The sequence below is a fragment of the Pteropus vampyrus genome, unplaced genomic scaffold (assembly GCF_000151845.1).
Source record: "Pteropus vampyrus isolate Shadow unplaced genomic scaffold, Pvam_2.0 Scaffold91, whole genome shotgun sequence".
NCBI lineage: Eukaryota > Metazoa > Chordata > Mammalia > Chiroptera > Pteropodidae > Pteropus > Pteropus vampyrus.
Genome location: NW_011888872.1, coordinates 2509954 through 2517903, shown reverse-complemented (window position 1 = coordinate 2517903; position 7950 = coordinate 2509954). Strand labels below are relative to the sequence as shown.

General features: G+C 32.2%; 1 pseudogene; it reads right to left on the bottom strand.

Moving 5' to 3' along the window:
- Positions 1 to 7337: 7337 nt before the first annotated feature.
- Positions 7338 to 7456, bottom strand: LOC111742326 (annotated as a pseudogene).
- Positions 7457 to 7950: the final 494 nt, after the last annotated feature.

Here is a 7950-nt window from a genome sequence, read left to right as displayed (position 1 = left end):
TAAACAGCAATGTGGGCGTTGAGGGTGGATATAAAAGAACTAGAAAATAAGGATAATTCAGATGTTAAAATACACCCATAAAGTCAGAATTTTATATACACACACACATATTTTCATATGAATAACAATGTTTTTGCTCCTATGTTTTAATATACATAGATGTATATATTTATATATTGATGTATACATATGTAAATATAAATGTATCAACCTCATCTTTTAAAAAATAGTTGCATGTGTTCTATTGTCTAAATGCATCGTAATTAAATTAGACAACTGAATGTAATTTTAACTAAGTAAGTTTACATTGACTCCATTTAAAATGTGTTTTTATTAGTTTTGTCTTAATCAGGATTTTAGTGATCTATGACCTGAGTCTCCCCATTACCTTGATTAACTGGAAACTGACTGCATATTATTAGGAAACTTCACAGAAAGGAGCATTTAAAATTAATTTTTAAAAATTAATTTTTAAAGTAAACTCAATATCAAAAGACCTGGATTCTATTTCTAGCTTCAGTACTTAGATATCACATGAATTAATAAAAACAATTTTACACTAACAGTAGTAAACATGTGGCAGATGATAATATGGTTATAGATTTGTTCGATAGATTTGTTATAAATTTGTAAAGGAATACAGAGACATGTTGGTTGACAGTAAGCCTAACAAAACATTTCTAGAAAATAGAATCAAGACTCCAACCAGATTAACTATCATTTTAAACCAGGGAAATATTTTTAGTGGATACATACTGTTATATTAATGGAAAAGTAGGAAACCATCTTATGGGATGGTTAACATTTTCATTTTTATTTTCTTCTCTTACATTTTTTTTTCTTGCATTAAACTGTCATTCAGCCTTCTCATGAGTTTCTTGGTTATCCTATAGCTTTATAGCATTTTTCAAAACTTCTCTTTTAAAGCTCCTTCACCATCCTTGATTCCTTTAGATCACTTCTCATCTGATTGTATTTTTGTTAGTGTTGAGTTTTCTTATATTAATTTCCTTTCCATGGTTCAATGAATTCTGAAACACTTATTACTTCTAGATACCCTGGCCACTGTTTACAGTTTTGTATGCAATTTTTTAAAAAATTTAAATTTTTATTTATTTTTGTCTAGATAAAATTGAAAGATAGGTGGCCCAATAAGCTTTCCCTATTCTGGCATAAAAGTAACTCTAAAGATTACAGGTAGTTAAATTTAATTAAATTGAACAATTTTAGTAGTTTTTATCACCTGATATCTTCTTCTCTAGCTTTCATTTTATAGGCATTAAAGGCATTAAATATTTGTATATCTGATTCATCTGTTTTTATGCAAGTATTATATGTGTGTGTTTGTGTGTGTGCATATATATACATACATATATGCACATGTATATATTCTCTGCATACATATATGCATAAATAGATGTGATTCAATTTTTCTTCGTTTTGGATGACAACTGTTGTGTGCTCTCCAATGGCAGCATTCAAATTCCAGCATCGTTTAGCAGATTGGGGTTTATTATTTCTCTTTGGTGTATGTTTAGGCCCTTTCTCCATTATGAAATAATACATAAACTCAACTTTTAAAATTAAATTTATTGTGGTGACATTGGTTAATAACATTATATAAGTTTTAAGTGTACATCTATAATATGTCATATGTATGTTGCATTTGTGTTCTCACCACTCAAAGTTTAGGCTCCTTCCATTACCGTGTATTTGACTATCTTTATCCTCTTCAACCTCCCCTCACTCCTCTGATAACCAACATATTGTTGTCTTTGTCTATGAGTTTGTCTTGTTTGTTCATGTAAACTCAACTTCTGTGAACAAATAAGTTTCAAACAACAGGGGATTAAAAAAAAATTTTTAATTATATGTTTAGAGCTTTAAATGTGAGGCACAATATTTTCCAAAACATCGCTTTTCAGTGTGCTTTGATAAGTACCATAATATTGAATTTTTATATACATTTTAAAGATCCGATTCAAAATGTAGATTGTAATTTAATGGGAAATTTAATAGTGTTAGAAAATATACTAAATATTTGATAGATGTCCTGAAGACAATTGTTGTGTGCTAAAAAGAGAGTTTAGTTTAGCAAAGATTAAGACAGAGCCGAATCCCCAACCTATTAGTTGTGAGCTGAGCGGATTACAGGGGTGTATCCATCCCTTCAGGGAAGTCTAACTGGTTCGATGTAATTTACTTTGGATTTTCAATATCTTTTGGTTACTTCATCTCCTAAAAGGATAACTTTGAAAGTAAATTGCAAAGGCAACCATATTAGACCTTTTTGATGAAGAATTAGAAAAACAGATCAATATAAACTGAAGTGTATATTTTTCTAAATCAGTATTAGCATGGCAACCAAGAGGTGATTTATATGCTTAAAATACAAATTAATCATCAAAAGAACTCTTACATAGTACTTTGCAGTTAAAATATTCAGGAGTCATAATTCAGAAAAAGGTGTTCGTAGCTCCCTGTGACCCAATGAGCATAGTATTTGACCACTGGCATTTCTCCTGTAAGCTAGTATTTTGTGTGTAGAAGATGCACAGTGCAAATGTTCAGATTTTACAAACTGTAATAAATCCAGTAATTATGTCACATACTTAATTAGCTCCCATGAATTGAAAGGCATTTTTAAGCATCCTAGATGTCCTTCCCACACGCAGGATGTACTGTATGTAGGGTGAGAGGGTGCCTCTTCACCATAATCTTTCAGTTCTTGTCCTTTCTCCTGGATGACAGTCCTATAATGTAAGCATCTATCTACTAAGAACTGAACTGAAACCTCCTATCCATTTTGCATAGAACACTGGACATCCATTAAAATGGAAACAATATTTTCTCTTTCCTGATGTAGAGGAGATTTAAATTGGTATCCTGGAAGTTAAAGAGCATAGCTCATCACCCGGTGCCCGGGCTGTAGGGGATTTTTTTTTTTTTTTTAAAACAGATACAAGAACATAATTTTCCTTTCCCAATTTTTGGGAAGACATTAATTTAAAAATATTTTTAAGTGCTTATATAAATAGCGATCTTTAAAATATTCTAATTTTCATAGATCCACTTTAAATATTGAATATTTAAGTTCTGAACAAAAGGATATATAGGTGAGTGTGTTTGTGTGTGTGTGTGTGTGTGTGTGTGTGTATTTCCGAATTTACTGTAATGTAATAGTGACTATCCATATAAATAAAGGGAAATATAGAATTAGAGCACTCAAACTAAAGTCTTTATTATTTAGGTAAAAAGTATTTATTAGTTAGGCACTCAAACCAAAGTCCTTATTATTTAAGTAAAAATGTATTTATTGTCCATATGTTTTTCAGGTTGATATATTGTGGTTATGGTTATAAGTGTCTATTTCACTTTTCTGTAGCCTTAGTTGTTAGCTGCATTTTTCATCTCGTGAATAAAAACATTCAGTATTCCTCCAGTGTATGCACACTTGGCAGATTATTTTAGAGACTCAGTCTGTAGCTATAGTTTCTGTATCTATAGATAGGCAGATTGAACCAGACAGTCATTGAATTCCCTATCTTTAAAGTTCCATGGTTCTATGAAATATGAGACTAAAATTTCTGCTTTTTTAATGATCTGAGATGAAGCTGAATTAAAATAATTTCTTTAAAATTAGCTTTACATTTTCAAAAATAATTCCAAATATTATAACACAAAATCTTCCCCTTTATAATCTTCTGACATGTAACAGCACTACTGCCTGCTGTAGGTGTGGTCTTTCCGAACTTGGCTACACAGGCCTAAGACCAGCACTTAAATACTTTACAAATTGAATTGCACTTGTGTTAGAAACTGATTGATAAAATAAATTACTATATCTTGTAGGTTAAGATTTGAGTTCTGCAATTGTAGCTGTTACAAATTACCTGAAAACCTTTTTATATTACTTTTCTTATGGCTGTATTTTACAATTGCTCTAATAAAAAATTCTATACAAAAATTGTTTGATATTAATAGCAATCATTAACAACTTGATAGATTCTTGTTAAGTATATTTGCAATACATTTAATCTTATTAAACTCAGCTTTGAGTTGTTTCTTCCAAATATTATAGGTCTTTATGAAGCTAGCAATATAAAGAAGAGATTTCAACCATTTTCGGCCAAAAATTAGGTTTAGCGTAATGGATCAATTTTTTTCTTATTAAACTGTGTCTGACCAGTGCCAAGTAATACATTCAGCATTGATCTTTGTCTCACCCTGCTGTAGCTTGCGTTCTCTTTATGTACATGAAAAATAAGGTGCCAGGAATGAAAACAATGCCTGTATAATACAAATATAGAATTTTTCTCAGACTTCCATTCGGTTTATCATTTCACTTTGTTATTAATGCCTTGCCTGCTGCTTTTCAGAAATGTGTTTTTAAAAAGCACATTTATTTCCATAAAGAATGCTTTCTTCTGGTGTAATTATAAAAAACGCACCATATACTGGAGTACATCAATTGTTTCAGGGGCATGGACAAAATGTATGAGCCCTGTTCAAATGTGCAAATAGTTCTGTTCTAAATGCGGAGTCCTCCGGGACTTGACCCATTAACACCAGGGATCTGAGGTATACTGGTTGGAACTGGAGCTCAATTTTGAAGGCTTTTTTCTCCAATAAAAATAGAAAAATAAATGAAAATGGAAACATTTTAATAGATGCATGCATGTGACAAATTTAAAGTGATGACAGTGCTTCTTTGAAGTTCTCAGTCTTTGAGACATTTAAAGTAATAACAGAAGCCCCCAGACCTCTTCATATCACTCCTCCTCTTGTCTTTTTCCACCCCTTGCATAATTCTCCGGAGAATCTTGTATAATTGACACTGCTCAGAACTTTCCCTGTACTTAAAAGTTTTCCTTCGCTCTTCACTGCCCTAAAGTATAGAATCGAAACTCTCTTCCTGGGCATTTAAAACTGGGACTTAGTCTTCAACCTGGTTTTTGTCCTTGTCTTGCACTTCTGAACAAATCTTCGACTTAAAGTGTTTCCAAAACACGTCGCGTGTTTTTTGCTCACACTCTTCCCCTGGTTAAAATGCCCTTTCCATCCCTCCTATCTCCTTCCCACTTGTCCAATTTCTACCAATCCTTCAAGCCCCAACTTCACACATCACTGTTGCTTCAAAAAATTATCTGCATAAATTTTAGAGCTGATCAAATTTTTTTGGAATATACCACATACTAGCTGCATGACCTTGGGAAATTTACTAATCTCAACCTCAATCTGGTATTCTCACTTACTCTAACTTTAAAGTGGAGATTATAATATTAATTCCGTATAGCCATTATAAGAATTAAATGCATTTATGTATGTAAGCTTGGCATACAGTTGGCATCAATAATAATCTTTCTCCTCCCTGCCCCTGCCCCAAGCTTATGTAGTCTGGATCATTTATTTGGCATACATTGTGTATTACCAAGTTGCAATAATTTTTTCTCTATCTTTGTTGTCTCATCAACTGATTTTTAAGGCCCTTTTCCATAGTGATGGCTTTATATACTACTAATTATCTGTCGTGATGTAGAAGAAAATGATTTGATTAATTTTTTAATATATTTTTCAAAAATGAAGATAAGAGAAAAATATCTTTCTCCTCCATTATCTTTCCACACATTGTTCTTTGACAACATCAGGAACTAGTTTTAAAATTCCTGTAATTGGTTTTAGATTTTTTCTCTTAATTAATCTTTTTTTTTTTTTTTTAAGAAAATTATACTTGATCGAGGGCCCAAGCCCTTTAGTAACCTAGAAGAGTGACAATCAATATGAGATGTGTGCGTGTTGCAAATAAGAAAGAAAATGCACTGGAACTCGAGAGACTTCAATGTTGTCTTTCAGTTTGAGCCAGGTGGTATGCTGTACTCCATTTTACCAGCAGTGAAATGGTGATTTGATTTCAAATCCTAGGTCAATCATCTTGTATTTCAAAGTGGAATACTTACCTACCGTACTACCCAGAGCATAGTTGTAACATGGAGTGCATTGTTGTCTCCCTGGCTGGAGATGGGAGTGATAATCTCCAGAAAACTCTTGTATTTTTCAGGCATTGGAAAATGTATGGTTTTCAAAGCCATGACCCTTTCCAATAATCCAATAGCAGCACTTCCTGTTGGGAGCTCAAACACTCCCAAGAACATAGGACATCCTCCTGTGCAGTTCTTTGTAACCACTTCATGGATGACAACGGTTTTTTAGGGATTATATTTCTTAAAGATGGACTCCTTAGTGGTTATAATTTATATAAATACTAGAAGCATAAACCTTCAATAATTTTATCTAAGGCAGCCAAGGTGTAAACGTATTTTTTTTTATAGACATGTGAATACAAACACACACATATATACATACAAATGCACACCAATAAGTTAGCATCAAAAATGAAATATACAGCTCCGTGTATGTAAGCACCAAAAGGCACAACTGGCTGAAGGATCCATTCAAAGTCTTCCGGGTGATCAGTATAGGCTTAAAGGTGTACTAAATTGGGTATGTGACATGAATGCAAAACAAAACAAACACAAAAAGGGCCTGGTTTCTGGAGTAATACCTGCTTTAAAAACAATGTTTATATTGACTATATATGATTTATGTCACATCGACTCCCTTAATCTTTTCTAATATCTAAGTAATTATTGCGTATAAAACCTGACTTTTAAAAATTTAAGAATAAAACTAAAGGTTAAAATATGACTGTGGAATTCATGTTTTATACCATTTAGGCCAGCCATGAAAATGTTGTAAAGGCAAGTGGGAGAAAACATCTTTCGTCTTTGTGACATTTTGCCAGGGAAAATGCATACACACTGAAATTTGAGCTAACTGGCACTCAATTAATTGTTTTTTTTTTTTTATAAAGTGGGTTAAAAATAAAAGCAATACCTATAATTTTTTTTTAATTTAAAGAAGAAATTTTGTTTCCAGAAAGAAAAAAAATGAAAATGAAAGTTTCTCTTAACTGACAACTTCACTCCCCTTGGAAAGGACTTTTAACTCTTTTCTTCTTTCTCTTCTTTTCCTTCTGCCCGTCTACTATCTCTCTCTTTTTCTTTCTCTCCCTTTTTTGTTCTTCTATTCAATTATATTGTCAGGTGGTAAAGCTATTCTTTTATTTTCTGAGTTATCAACTTTACACTACTCAGATAATTGTCTACTATGAAAGGCACGTTTATTATACACAATCACTGTCTTCTATGTCCTCTTCCCCGCATTCTGATTTTTGTCGTTTTTTTTTTTTTTTTTTTTTTAGGCGAGGCAACCCTTGGTTGATCTCACAGATTGCAAAGACCTTGTCAATTTACAATCCCTTATTTTTTTATTTTTTATACCTACAGCACCTGGTCTTCCTGGGTGGTCTCCCATTCAAGTACTAACCAGGTCCGACCCTGCTTAGCTTCCAAGATCAGACAGGATCGAGTTTGTTCAGGGTGGCATGGCTGTAGACTGATTTTTGTCAAGTTTTATAACACATACGTTCTATTATGTAACCATAGTTAGCCCCTTTCTTCTTCTTTTTTTTTAACTATAAGATGAATGTATACATTTTACTCCATTAAACCTGTATTATGTTATGTAAACACTGTTCAATACAGCAGCAAGTATTCTGGTTGGATTTAGGCAACAAAAATGTAGTAATATTTCACTAAACTCTCACCATTGGAAGGAGAGTATCTTAAGCTTCAAATCTAATGAATATGTATTTAAATCTCAGTTGTAACTACAACTTATATTTTAGGGACTTAAGAATTATTTTGCTTTTAAGATAGGGCAAATAAAACTAGCAAGACTGAAAGGTGACTAAATTTATTTCGTGTTTTCAGTAGTGGTCTTTATTTCAGCTTGTACTGGAATTAAAAAGAATCTAAACAAATGCTTAAAACAATTCTTCTAGTTTCTTTGATGGTGTTAGCATATTTTTTCATATTTGAATATATTATA